Source organism: Camelus dromedarius, chromosome 2 (assembly GCF_036321535.1).
Source record: "Camelus dromedarius isolate mCamDro1 chromosome 2, mCamDro1.pat, whole genome shotgun sequence".
NCBI classification, from domain to species: Eukaryota; Metazoa; Chordata; class Mammalia; order Artiodactyla; family Camelidae; genus Camelus; species Camelus dromedarius.
The window spans coordinates 56,410,916-56,424,930 of record NC_087437.1 but is presented as its reverse complement, the minus strand read 5'-3'; the positions used below and the strand labels follow the sequence as shown (position 1 = coordinate 56,424,930).

General features: G+C 39.2%; 1 protein-coding gene across 3 annotated transcripts in view; it reads right to left on the bottom strand.

Annotated features, from left to right (window-relative positions):
• Nucleotides 1–14,015, bottom strand: part of IL1RAP (interleukin 1 receptor accessory protein) — a 121,148-nt gene that overhangs the window by 78,843 nt on the left and 28,290 nt on the right. The window contains exon 2 of one of the 3 annotated variants that reach the window (XM_031453282.2): nucleotides 160–285. The exons of the other annotated variants lie outside the window; for them this stretch is intronic. The gene's annotated coding sequence lies outside the window, so the exon portion shown is untranslated. The remainder of the gene's footprint in view (nucleotides 1–159; nucleotides 286–14,015) is intronic. 3 annotated transcript variants of the gene reach the window in all.

Genomic DNA, 14,015 nt, shown 5'->3' with positions numbered 1-14,015 from the left:
TTTGCCTGGAAGTGGTACAGTAATAACAATCATATTCCAGGAGCCTAGCTCTAGAGCTACCTCTTAGTCACTCAACTACAACTGCCTACTTAAAAACTATTCTTTGGATTTTTTGTTCATCAAAGTCGCATTTCTGGAAGATAAGTTTGTTCTTCTTACCCTTCATCACATTCCCTTGGTCTAGTCTCAACTGGAAATATTTTATAATCCAGGCACTCTTCCTTCTTAGTGACCAATAGGAAGTCCAGGAATCCTGAATGCAGGCTTGGTTGGCAGTCCACCACACTGTGAATTAACAGCAAGGGGAAATACACAAGCGTCACACCCCGCTGTGCCCACTCTCCTCTTCTCACTAGACGAGATGAACGATGAGTCCAGTTCCGTGATCTTTAGCCTGGCTGTTGATAACCAGCTGAAACAGCCAACTAACAAGAGTGGTACCCTTATATCTGGCTGTGTGATCTTTAATGCAGAAGGCCTGGAGATTTAACAACTCTGTGAAATATTTATTTCCCTACTACTCTATACATATCTGGCCTTTGATAAAACCTCTGTAGGGTTATAAATACTGAAACCTGGACATGACTGAGAAATTTCATACTCAACACCCCCACAATCTGTCTTGAACACAACCACCATACAAGGGTGCTTAGAGAGGTCCTGGTAACTTGTCCAGACCATATTTCTAACAAGTGACAGAGATGGGATTTATATCCGCATCTGGCTAACTAGTAGTCTATTATCCCAAACACATATACTTTCACAACCACAAGGACCCATTATTCTAAAATGTTCAAAGAGTATTTAATAAATAGGGAGCCCCATTAGTAGCATTTGTAATAGGACGTTTTTAAGAGCACTAAACTGAAACAAAAGGTATAAACTGGTACTGTCCAAGCAATCCATAGCGTGTGGTCACTTTAAAGGACAATGCAAGTTTCCAACACCTGTCATCTCTCTTGACCCCACGTCACCGAAAAGCTCCTGTTCATACTACACTTCTTCTTTAGCATGATTGTACACAATTCATAGGAGAGTTTATTACCTCTTAAACAATCATTTTATTTCAGAAATGAAATGTCTCTTTCTTAACACCACCATTCCCTTCCAATTCTTATACCATTACCTTAGGGAGTTGTTCTCTTGACTATTCATTCATTAATTCAATAAAACTTGCATTCAATGCTTTCTGTTAACAAGTCATTATGAAATAATTGCAAGGGCCTCTGGCAGCAAGATTTAGGGCCCTCTCTAAAGGCACTTCTCCCAGTAGAGGAGATAAACCAAGTGCAAACCACTTCAGCACCATCAGCCTTGAACAATACACATGCAGAGGCATTATAGGATATACAGAGATTGATCAGACAGAAGTTCTAGCACCAAACAGAATCTAGCAGAGACTTAAAATGTGTACAAGAAATAACTGCAATACAACCTGAAGTGATGAAAATAGTCAAAGAAGACCTGATAAGTGTTATTGAAGATTAGCAAAAGAAAGAGATCACTCCGGCTAAGGCAATCAAAGAGGACTGAACACAAGAAAGTAGCTTTTAAATTGAGTAAGAACTGGTTTGGAAATTTAGAATTGAGGCAGAAGGAAAAGCGTAGGGAAAAGAAAGTAGGTGGAAAATAATGCTCAAAGGTAGGGAAGCATAGAACATAAATAAGAAATAGCCTATAAATAATTCAGTTTGACTCAAGCACAGGGCATTAGAAAAAGAACCACAGGAGATTTTGCTGGAAAGCAGGGGGTGTTAGGATCAGAATATGGCAAGGCCTTGAACAGTAGGCTAAGGACTTGGGATTTAATTTAAACAGCAAATAGGGAATTGCTGAAAGCTTCTGGTTAGAAGAATGATATGATCACTGAGTTGTGCCTTATGGAGATCATTCTTCCAGGCACGTATTGGATGGATTACCATTATATTCTGCCTTGAAATCATTTTGGCTCCTGAGTCTGTCATCACAATAATTGTTATCCTCCCCGTTTTGTGTCATCTTAAATTTGATCAACATGCCACCTATGTCTGCATCCAAGTCATTAATAAAGGTAATTAATAATTCCGTATAATCCTTGTCAACAGAGAGCGACTAGACATTTAATTACAAATTCAGGGCACAGACATTTCAGCCCCAGTACTCAGCTATGCTAAAGCACTCTAGCCTCCCAAATTGCTTTTGGCTATTAAAAAAAAAAAAAAAAAGCCTCACACCTCTAGATTTTCCCAATTTGCCTGTTTATAAGCTGCTGAATTCCTAAGGCAACACTTAGAAGACATTCTAATTAGTGTGATTGAGAGCCTTAATTGATAATTCCATGAGTAACTGGATTATGCTGGAGGCAGCAAGGAGTCGGGTCACCAAGGTAAAGCTAATCTAATGATAACTTGTGTACAAACACAAGTCTAGGATCAATCTTGCAATGTGATGAATTAGAATAAAGCCGACTGAAAACAAAACGTGATTGTGCAGGCTGGTTTTGACAGACTGAAGGTACCAATAATAGTGGCTGGTCTGCAATCTCTCCCAGAAGACTGGTTCATTTAACATTGCCTTGCATTCAGCCTCAGAATTTTACTATTATTACTAGTAATACATTTTGGTTCTTATTTCTTGCAAGGGGAGAGGCGCTAGGTATTGTCAGAGATGGAGAAACTGTCAGAAGAGCAAAAGAATCTGCCTAATAATGCATGGTTTCTCATGGTCTGAATTACAACCTCGCTTTAGATTATTGTGATGGGGTTTAACAGCCCCGCCCTTGCTTCAAATGACTGGAATCTACATATAATAAATTTCCAGTCAGCCTTACCTGCATTTTCCATTTTATTTACTATATGATCATTGTCACACTTCTCATCTTAGACATTAGTACTTCTCTCATATTTAATGCCAGTTTCCTAGTATAATGCCTATATCATCTAGCAAGAAGTTTCAAACACATACTTAGTTCTACGTAATCAACATAATGTTAATAATGATTGTTATACACCCAACACTTTAACATCTTCCCAGTGTCTGCATTCTCTCGGCTTATTAAAGTTCAACATTTCCTTACCTCTGAGTCAGCCTTAATCACTAGATTCTTTCACTAGGCCAGCAGCTAACAGGTTGAAACTAGGTTTGTTGCCCCAAGGCTGGTATTATTTCTGAATCATCATTCGCTCAGCCTGCCTTCAGTACAACAGCATTTCACAAGGCCACCAGACTGTTTTCCTCCATCAGTTTCCTAATTCCATGTCCAGCTCCACAATCAGATCACAGTCACTCTTTGAATCCCACCAGCTTGGGTGGGGCTTGACCCTTCAACCTGATGCATATCAACACTGTGTTCCAGGAGCCTGCATTTTGTCCCCCGTAAGGTTTTGCTCCAAGATAGATAAACTTCCTGCAACCATGAAATTGTTACCTGTTTCATTCTTGGCTGACAGATAGCCTTTGCTTTGACCTGCCCACTGAAAATCTGGATGTTAACTTGAAGGCACAGACTCTAGATGGTCATCCCATGCACGGTCAGCCCCACAGCCAGAGCACTTCCTTGAATCCTGATCCCACCTACATACTTCCTTTCCCTTCTCTAACTCATGGATAAAGTCTGAGCAGGACTTGCATGTATGCCCACCCAAGATAAAGCAAACAAGCCTTTGAAGGACATAGGAGAAGTTATAAATCATTCCATTTTACAGAAAATGACATAGCACTCATTAATAAATCAGTTATTTTCATTATCAAACTTTTATCTAGTTTATAGTCTTTTGAACCATAAAAGGATATTTGTGTGGAATATTTCAGAATCCAATATTTACTAATAAACAAAAGTTTCAGCAAAATGACATAGAAGGCTCTGAATCTGGGTGAAATGAAATAAGTAAACTCGACCTTATCTTTCTCTATGAATGTAGCTAAAAACCTGGACAGATGTATGGGGCAACTTTTTGAGAACCCTAAAAAGAAAACAATAGCACATTCTTTTCAAATATACCCAAGACATTTGCCACGAGAAGTTATGTCATTCAGTATAAATCAACCTTAACAAATTTAAAAGAATTGAAAGTATATTCTCTAACCATAGAATTAAACTAGTTATCAGTTAAGTAAATAAATAACAGGAAAGTCTCCAGACACTTAGAAATTAAGGAATATGCTTCTAAATAATCCAGGGGTCAAAGAGAAAGTCTCAAGGGAAATTAGAAAATATTTTGAACTTAATAAAATTGAAAATCCAACATACCAAAAGGTGTGGGATGCAGTTAAATCAGTGCTTAGAGGATAGTTTGTTGTACGAAAGGCTTACAGTAAAAAGGATGAAAGATCTCAAGAAAATAGTCTAATCTTTCACCTTAAGAACCTACAAAAAGAAAACTAAACTAAGCAAGCAAAATGAAGGAAATAATGAAGAGCAGAGATCAAATTTTAAATCAGAAATACATATATAGATTAAAAAAACAATAAAACCAAAATTAGTTCTTTGAAAAGAACACTAAAATTGCTAAACCTCTAGCTAGGAGAACTAACAAGGAAAAAAAAACACATATCACTAATATCAGGAATAAAATAGGGCACATCACTACCGATCACACAAGCACTAAAACGCTAGTAAAGGGATATTAAAAACTCTAGGCACATAAATTCCACAATTTAGGTGGAATGGATCAATATCTCAAAAATCTCAAATTACCAAGGTTCACCCAAACTTAAACGGACAATCTGAATGATCCTATATTATTAAAAGAAATTGTATTTGCAGTTAGAAATCTCAAAAAAAAAAAAAAATGCAGATGGTTTCACTGGTCAACTCTACCAAATATTTAAATTAATAACATCAGTTCTACATAATTCCTTCCAGAAAAAAGAAGAGGACAAAATAGTTTTCACCTCATTTAATGAGATCAATATTACTCTGATTTCAAATCTACCACAGGTAGCACAGGAAAATAAATGTACAGATATCCTACAACCAAGCACAGTTTATCCCAGGAGTTTAAGGCTAATTTCAGTATTTTTAAAGTCCAAAGAGGAAAAAACAAACAAACAAAAATGATCATATCAATTGACACAGGAAGAGTACTTGACAAAATTCAATACCCACTTGTGACAAAAAAAATCTCAGCAAACTAAAAGTAGAAGGGAACATTCTCAAAGATCATCTACCAAAAACCTAGAGCTAACACCACAGCTAATGTTGAAAGACTGAATACTTTTCCACTAAGATCATGAGCAAGGCAAGGATATTCATTCTCAGTACTATTCAACATCATTCTAGAAGTCTTACCCAGAGCAATAAGGCTATTCACAGATGACATGATTTTCAACATGGAAAATCCTAAGGAATATATATATATATATATATATATCTTTAAATAGAGCTAAATAAGTATGGTTAGCAAGGTTACAGTGCATACAGACAACACATAAAAATTAACCATTGCTACTACAGACTAGCAATGAGCAGTGGGAAACAATCTTCTTTTTAAAATATTGGTAACAAAAACTAGAAGAGGAAATAAAATGCCTAGCTAAAAAGCCTAACCAAACGTGTAAAAGCTGTATGCTAAAATTTATAAAACGTTGATAAAGAAGTCAAAGAACCTAAATAAATGGAAATATGTGGTTGGCAGCGCTAGCCATGCCCTAATCCCTGGAACGCACATTCCCTTACTTGGCAAAGGTAATTCACAAGTGTAATTGAGGTGATGGGCCTTAAAATAGGGAGATTATACTGGATTATCCAGATGGGCCTCATCTAACCACATGAGTTCGTAAAAGCAGAGAACTTTCTCTGGCTACAGTCAGAGAGATGCAGCAGAAGGATGAGTCAAAGAAATGACGAGCAATAGGCCTTTGATGCTTAACGATAAATGGAGCATAGCAACGTGTCTGGAATGCAGGTGGCCTGAGAGAACTGAGGACAACCAGCAGCTGACAATCAGCCAGGAAACAGGAACCTCAAGCCTACAGCCACAGGGCATGAAATTCTGTCAACAACTTTGGAAGAGGGTTCATTCCTTCAGAAAGGAATGGAAACTTGCTGTTATTCTGATCACTTTGATTTTAGCCCTGTAAGGCCCTAAGCAGAGAATTAACTGAACCACATGGTACCTGGACTTCTGAAGATTCACAGAAACTCTGATGTAATAAGTGGATGTTGTTTTCAAGCCATTAAGTTTCTGGTTTTCATTACACTGGCAACCGAAAATAATACAATAGACATACCATACTCATGGACTGTAAGGGTCCACATAGAAAAGATATCAATTCTTCCTCCAGATTACTTGACAGATTTAAAGAAATTTCAGTCAAAAATCCTAACAAGGTCTGTTTATAGATATAGACAAGTCGATCCTAAAATTTATATGGAAAGAAAAGTATCTTAAATATTGAAAACCATTTTGAAAAAGAATAAAGTTGTAGGAATCGCACTACAAATAACCCAGTTTTAAAATGTCAGAAGTCTTAAAGAGACACTTTACCAAAAAGGATATTCAGAAGGCACAGTAACACATGAAAGGATACACCTTTCAGAATAACTAAAGCAAGAAATACTGGCAATACCAAGTGTGGAAGAGAATACAGAACAACTGGAACTCTCCGACTGCTGAGACTGCAAAATGATACAGACTCTCTGGAAAATCATTTGCCAGTTTCTTAGTAAGTTAAACACACACAACACAGGATCTAGCAATCCCACTTCTAGCTATTTACCCAGGAGAAATGGAAAGTGTTCACACAAAAGCCTATATGTGAATGTGTATAGCAATTCCATTATTAACTGCCAAAAACTAGAAACAATTCAAATGTCCTTCAACAGGGAAATCAATAAACAGACCCTGGTATATCCAAAAAAACCCAGACTGCTTGTCAGCAATACACAGCCATGGGCTGTTAGTAACAACTGGGCAAAGGCATTATGCTGAGTGAAGAAAAAGCCAGCCTCAGTGGGTTACCCGCCATCCAAATCCATTTAAATAACATTTCCAAAATGTCAAAACTAATGTGACAGAGAATAGACCAAGGGCTAGAGGTAATATGAGGGTAACTACAAAGGGACAGTACAAGTGAGTCCCCTGGGAGGCAGAACAGTTCTGTGTCGTGATTGGGGCAGTGACTAAATGAGTCTATCCACGAGTTAAAATTCATAGAGTTGTATTTCCCCCAAATTCATTTCTATTGTATATTAATTTAAAAATATTTTTAAGTGGCATGGTTTTTCTTTTTACAAAGTTCCACAGATGATTTGTGAACCCCTTCAGACAGTTTAAATAAATGAAATCTGTTTTAACCCAAATTTGGTTTCTATTTTCAAATTTCTCTTTCAAAAGAACACAGTCCCTTTGTCAAGTACGGAATGTTCCAAAAAAGTCTAGCTGTAGAGGCACATGGAGAGATCAATGAAACTGTTCCAACTTGCTGCACATCAAGCCGGTGTTGCTAACCTCGATACAACAGCAGAGTCAAAGTTCAGACAACATGTGCACACTTCTCTTAGATATTTCCTTCCCCTTTCTTACTGAAGAGCTTCAAAGTGTTTGGAACTCTGAGAGGACATGTACAACACAATATACCACCTGCCACCTTTGGAAACTTGGAATAGAATGCGAGCAGATTGATTTCCTTTTGTTCTTTAATATTTTGAATAGCAAGATGCTCAGCGGGGTGAGTGGGGTGAGGGAGAACTGGAACTAGGTTTTCAGTGAGAAGGAGGTAAAAGTGCATTGAACTTGGGGCTCTAAGTTTGACTGGATGATCCCGGACAGCTTGAGTGAAGAGGGGAGATATTCACCGACAACAGAGCTATAGCCTGGTCACCGTCTTGATGATTAATTTAAAACTGGTGTGATAGGCATTTGTTCAAACTTCTTAATTAGGGCAGGAAGAGTGGCAAGGTACCCTCTCTTCAGTGGGTGGACAATTTGATGACTAGCTGCTCTGTACTTATGGATACTGAGGCTGGAGTCTTGCAGGGGGTGAAAGATACTCATCAGTTTGTTGGGACGCGTGCACTTGATAATTCCTGTAGAGTACTCGGCACTGTCCGGGAACATAAACAGCTCTCAGCAAATTCTAATTATCATTTAGTTCTCATTAAATGAGATAATATATGAGAAACACTTCAGAAATTGTGGAGCAGTACACAAATACGATCTACCATTAATATCACTTACAAACAAGAGCTCAGGTTACTAGGTTCGAATTGACCACTGACCATTGTGCAAAACTTGCCATGCCCTACTTTTCTCACGTACTAGGTCCAAGTTTAGTGCTCTGTTCCCAAAATATTTCTGAAAAGACAGTCACAGCTGTAAGTCTGGCCTCTGGAACTTACAGAAAAGCCAAGATTGTTAGGATACACTCCACAAAGCCACTTGAACTTGGAGAAATCGTGGTCCAGAAGGTTTCCCTTCTCTAATTCTCAAATCCCTCATTTTAAAAATGGAAGTAAAAGCCTCTGGGGCAGTTGTACACGAGCCAATGATGTGACACGGGGAAGTCCCAAATTGCAAGGTGCTATGCTAATATAAATTGTCATGACATTGGGTTTTATTGTGAAATAAGATGCGCTTTTATTGTTTTGTTTGTTTAGATTTTAAAGATTTGAAGGGGTGGAGATCTTAAAGTCAAAAAGTTGTCATGTTATGAATGGCTTAATTCAAACCAGAGCATGGATGACCTTTGGTAACATTGACAGGGAGAAGCAAGAGTGCGGTTTCTAAGGTCTGGTGATGCTCTATTCCCTACTCAGGTGAGTGTTACCTGATGATGCATTTATAAAAATTCGGCAATTTGTACCTTTAATATTTATGTAATTGAGCGTTAACATGTTACATTTCTGTAAAAAACATATGGACAAACTTTTGCTTGATTGAAGTTAAAGGGTGATTTAAAACAACAGGGAGAGGTTAGAGAAAGGTATAGGATAACAATATAACTTTAAATCAAGACAGAATCAACACAGAATGTGACAAGGAGGCATCTCAAGGAGCTTTAGGTTGGGGGAAAATATTTATGATGAATGTATCTAACATTCCTTCTAGTTCACTCAGCAAATATCCGTCAAGCTCCGGACACAGTCCGGAAGGGAAGGAGAGCTGGAAACCACTGCTGTTCTCATGGAGCTTGTGGTCCTGAGACATAAATTCCTCAGTCTGGGGAACAGGGCTGCAGAAGCACTTCACAGCAGTGAGGGTGTGCAGGAGGGAGCGGCTCACTGGGGAAATGCGATGTTATTTGAAGTTCAAGTAGAGAATTAGGTGAAATTTAAACTGCCACCAACACAAAACGGTCAAATCACCTTACAGACTAAGACTGAGTCACCTCCACGTTAGGAAATTCATTACTTTTCTCAGCATAGAAAAGCTTCTTAGCCATCTGAGGTTTTCTCCCCTTAAATTTCATGTAACGACATTGCCACTAATAACCTCTCTAATTCAAAGCGATGGTCTGAAGATCACGATCCTGTCTGGGAGGCTCTCTAGAGAAAGACACCGTCTACACACTGTTAGAGAGGCCACAAGGAACAAAACTACAGCCAAGTTTTCATAGATTTCTCCATAAAGACTGCACACTCTAGCTTCTGAGGACACCGAATTGAATTTTGTTCAAATCAGGAAGTATTTATTGAGCCCCTATTTCATACACTTTAATAGAAACTGTGCAGTATACAAAAATAAACTCACAGTTCTTATAATCATGGGTCTCAGTTTGGGAGCAAAGTCAGACTTATAAAAACAAAATAAATAGAAAGAAAAGTATAGAAAAAAGAACAAGTGAATGGTCAGGGACAGTACAATTATATCAAAGCGCATGATGAAAACTATCATATCCCACGGTGAGCATTCTGCCAAAGGACCATGTGACTAGAGGATTTTAAACACAATGTGTCACATATCTCTTTCTTGAAGACTCCCAATATACCTTCACATTTTAAAGGCTCAGGCAGTCTACCAAGCAAATACTGTGGTTGACTTGTTTTAACCCAGCATTAACCAAAGTTACCTGGCCAGATAACCCTTTTTGATGCATTGTACCTCTTAGGGTTCCACTGGAAATACTGAAATAAACAGTGAGAGCTCTAATGAGGGAAGGGACAGCCTCCAGTCCTAATTCCCAGATCAATTCTCAATCCATCAGATACTGATGCTTTTCAGAATCACCCAACTCTACTTGAGACAGAACCAGGGAAAGCAACGAATCCCAGCCTTCCTCCAGCTTCACCTCCCTCTGCAGCCTTGCCTGGTTCTCTCTTAGCTCAGTGCTGGCTGAAAGTAAACTATGTTTTCTCCGAAAACGCTAGACAGATATCTGTACCTTCTTTAGAGTCCAGAGATAATTTTGTCCTAATCTGTTTTAGTTAGGTTTTTTCCTTTCCCTTTTTTAGGCTAGGACTCCAAGTCTGTGTCCACAGTATAAAGTCTGAAGCTATTACACAACAAACACGTGTAATTATAGGGCAACTGCTAGGGGGTAGACAGAACATCTCCCTAGGATACAGTCAACCTCTGTCCTAGTTTGCTGTTGGTCACTTTTTAACTGGGAGCCCTTGGATAATTTACTTAACCCCTGTGAACTCTGGTATTGTTATCAGTAAAATGGAATGTCAAATATTACTTCATAGGCTGCGATGAGGATCTCATTAGGTATTTATGAAAGAGCTTCATAAATGGTGAAGTATGATGCAAATATGAAGCGCTGATACTTCTACTTTGCACACATGTTTACATGAGCCCTTGAGATTTTAGCAAAGCTAAAAGAGCCAAGTCTCTTCCAGGGATGGGTCTTAACTGATATTACTGTGGGTTCTGTGACCCTCACCAAGATCCACTGCCCCAAAGTGGATCTGCCTTCAGAAATCAGACTTGAATGGGTCTAAGCCATCCCCGGTCTCACACACCTTCAGTTGTCCTTTCACACAAGCACTTCCCTCTGCTTGTTAGAGGGAAAAAAAAAAAAATGCTTGCTAGAGATCATCCATCAGACTAGAGCTTCACATGCTCCCGTGTTCAGGGACCTGAAAGTTTCAGTAGCTTCAGCTACTTGAACAGACCCTGCAGCACGCGGGGGTTCCTCATTGCCAATTACACAGAGAGACAGGAGGGTTGAGTCCCGGGTCCTAGCCCCGCCTCTTACATGAATTAGCTGTGTGACTTTGCCAATGCACTTTACTGTCCTGGTGCCTCAGTTTCCACAACTAGCTTTGCTAAGAAGGGTTAAATGCAAAAGCTAAATCAGAACTTTCACAGAAGCCTTACCATGGACCAGACCGACACTGTGCCAATCGTGGGATGCCAATCCCGAGGTGCCAATCGTGAGAAAGCACAGGGCTTCAGGACAGCCTCTGGCTTCAGGCATTCTGTCTACTGGAGAACACAGTCCAGTAGGCATTCTCCTCATCCCCACCCCCAATCTTGTCCCTGAAACACAAAGGTAACATTCCAGATCTTCCTGGGAACCCACATAAGCCAAAACTAGAAAGCCTTAAAGAAAATATTATCTCTCTGTATCTAAAGTGTTAAAGAAAATCCCCTTATGAACTAACACTGAGGAGGTCTGTGTGAGTCTGTGTCCCTGTTGAGAAAATTCTATGGCTTCTTTCACTGATTTTTGGACATGGGGATCATCCTGACAGATGGCAATGTGCACCCACCAGTCCCGTAGTCTGGGATGTGACCTCAGTCAACCAGATCACTCTGGATGGAGGGAAGGGGTGGGAGCGGTTCTGGCCACAGTTCTTTACATAAGCATTTGACATTTGGTGACTTTATTGCCAATAAAGTAAGACCACACCATCCCCCTTCATCGGAATGAGAATGAGCTGGAATTTTATAGTGTTACTATCCACTGATTCATAAACCACTGAAGACTCAAGTGACCCTAATTTCAACAAGTATGCCTTATCTTCAGTATACAGTGACTTAGGAAAACAAAACAAAATAAAACACTGCCTTCACAGGGAGGTGTTCAAACGGTGTTTAATATGAGGGATGGGAAGGGACAGACTGGGATTTCAAATTTTGTAGATACTGACAGGCATATGCAGAATAAGATAAACAAGATTATACTGTATGGCACAGGGAAATATATACAAGATCTGGTGGTAGCTCACAGCAAAAAAAAAAAAAAGTGACAATGAATATATGTATGTTCATGTATAACTGAAAAATTGTGCTCTACACTGGAATTTGACATAACATTGTAGAATGACTATAACGCAATAAAAAATGTTAAAAAAAAAAAGAAAAAAGAAAATTGGGCAGGATGGCAGAACACATACTAAAATACACACACACACATAGAGTACAAGGTGGGTATTTTGTGGCTGCACCATTTTTTTAGGGGCATCTTTTCCAATGCAAGGCTAATAAACAGTAACTGAGTACCCACTATGTGGACCCTCTGTGCTAAATGCTAAAGGAGGAAACAGATTTTTAACATGCCCCCGGCATCCAGGAACTCACAACGTAGCAGGGGTCTCCAGCACGTACTTTGTTAATTTAACCTTGTGGATAAAAGCCTGTTCTTTTAGTTCAATGTTCCAGTCCCTAGCTCTGCCACTTAATACCAATGGAATATTGGTCAAGTTACTTAATCTGTCTGAGACTTAGTTTTCTCATCTGTAAAAAGGGGAGAGTAACGGCATATAATTCATATGTTTGTTGACAGAGTTATATGGCTGAACATATATAAAATACCTAAAATAATATTTGCTACGATTATTTATTTAACTGTGCAAAACAGTTTAGCTGTGTTTACTCCTGTGTTGTTATGCACACAGTCGAAAGAGCATGCTGTGGGGGGATGGGTCGGGCACGGGTATTCCTTGAACTAGATCACCCTACAGCTGGATTCTGAAGACAGGTAACAGTCTGAAATGCAGCCATGCACAGAAAGAAAGGCATTTAGAGCAAAAGTCAAATGAAACAAGCCTTACTTTTTACCACTAAGCACAGAACAGGACGGAAAACTTGTTGAAAAATTCTAATTAGATGAATATTATCTTGCAGTTATGAAGTCCCTAGAAGCACATACCAGGAACAGTGATTCAGAATACGAATTTTACTCTGCACATCATTTCAAGGGCAGACACTCCTTGGAGCCACGAATCATATCAACGCATGGTTACCACATTCTGCCCTAGGTAGCAGTACTCGTGATTACAGGAGTTAATAGGACATTACCCAAGCAATGGGGCCACGAAAAGCATGTTTGATTATGCTGACACTGCCAGTTCAAGAATGGAAGCCTTTCTTATTAGCACACAAAAATATTTTTTTGAAAACCCTTTGCCATTCACAAAGTTTCCCCCCCAACACACACACACACACACACACACATACATATTCATTTAAACCTCTGGAGACTGCCTGGAGTTTGCTAGTTAACATCGATCTCATTTTACAGAGGAAGTAGTGATTCTCCAAAGTTCCACAGATGCCTGGTGAAGCCGTGTTTCAACTCAGATACCATGACACCAGATCTCATGATCTTTCCACTACATGTTCCCTCTCTGCTCTTGTCATTACTTTAAAAGTCTGTTAGAGACACGGGGCCACAGAAACACCATTTTGTACTGGAGTCTGAATGTCTACCTTCTCGCTAGCGAACAATCTCAGCATTCATCATGTCCTAAAGAAAATCCCATGTTGCTTCACATCATTGATCTGTGGCTGTCTCCAACAAAAGGACCTGAATGCCTGTCGTGGCACTGGGAATTTTAAATAAGAAGTCAATGAGAGATGCTGGTAAGTGGTTCTGTAATTGTCTAGGGGCGGATAAAGCCTTGGTGGAATAATAATCGTATCAATATGCTGGCTACATGAATGATCCTGCAGTGAATTACAACAGGGTACTTCAACTCCAAAGCCAAGGGTGGCACATTTGCATAATTAATCTCGCTTTGCAATAACCCCGCAGGGTCAGCAACACTGGCATTCTGCAGCCGAAATTAATGTCTTATTATTTTAATCCCCTTTGGTGTTTCTTTGGATTCAGGAAAATAATATCAGATTCAGCAGCTCTGTTGA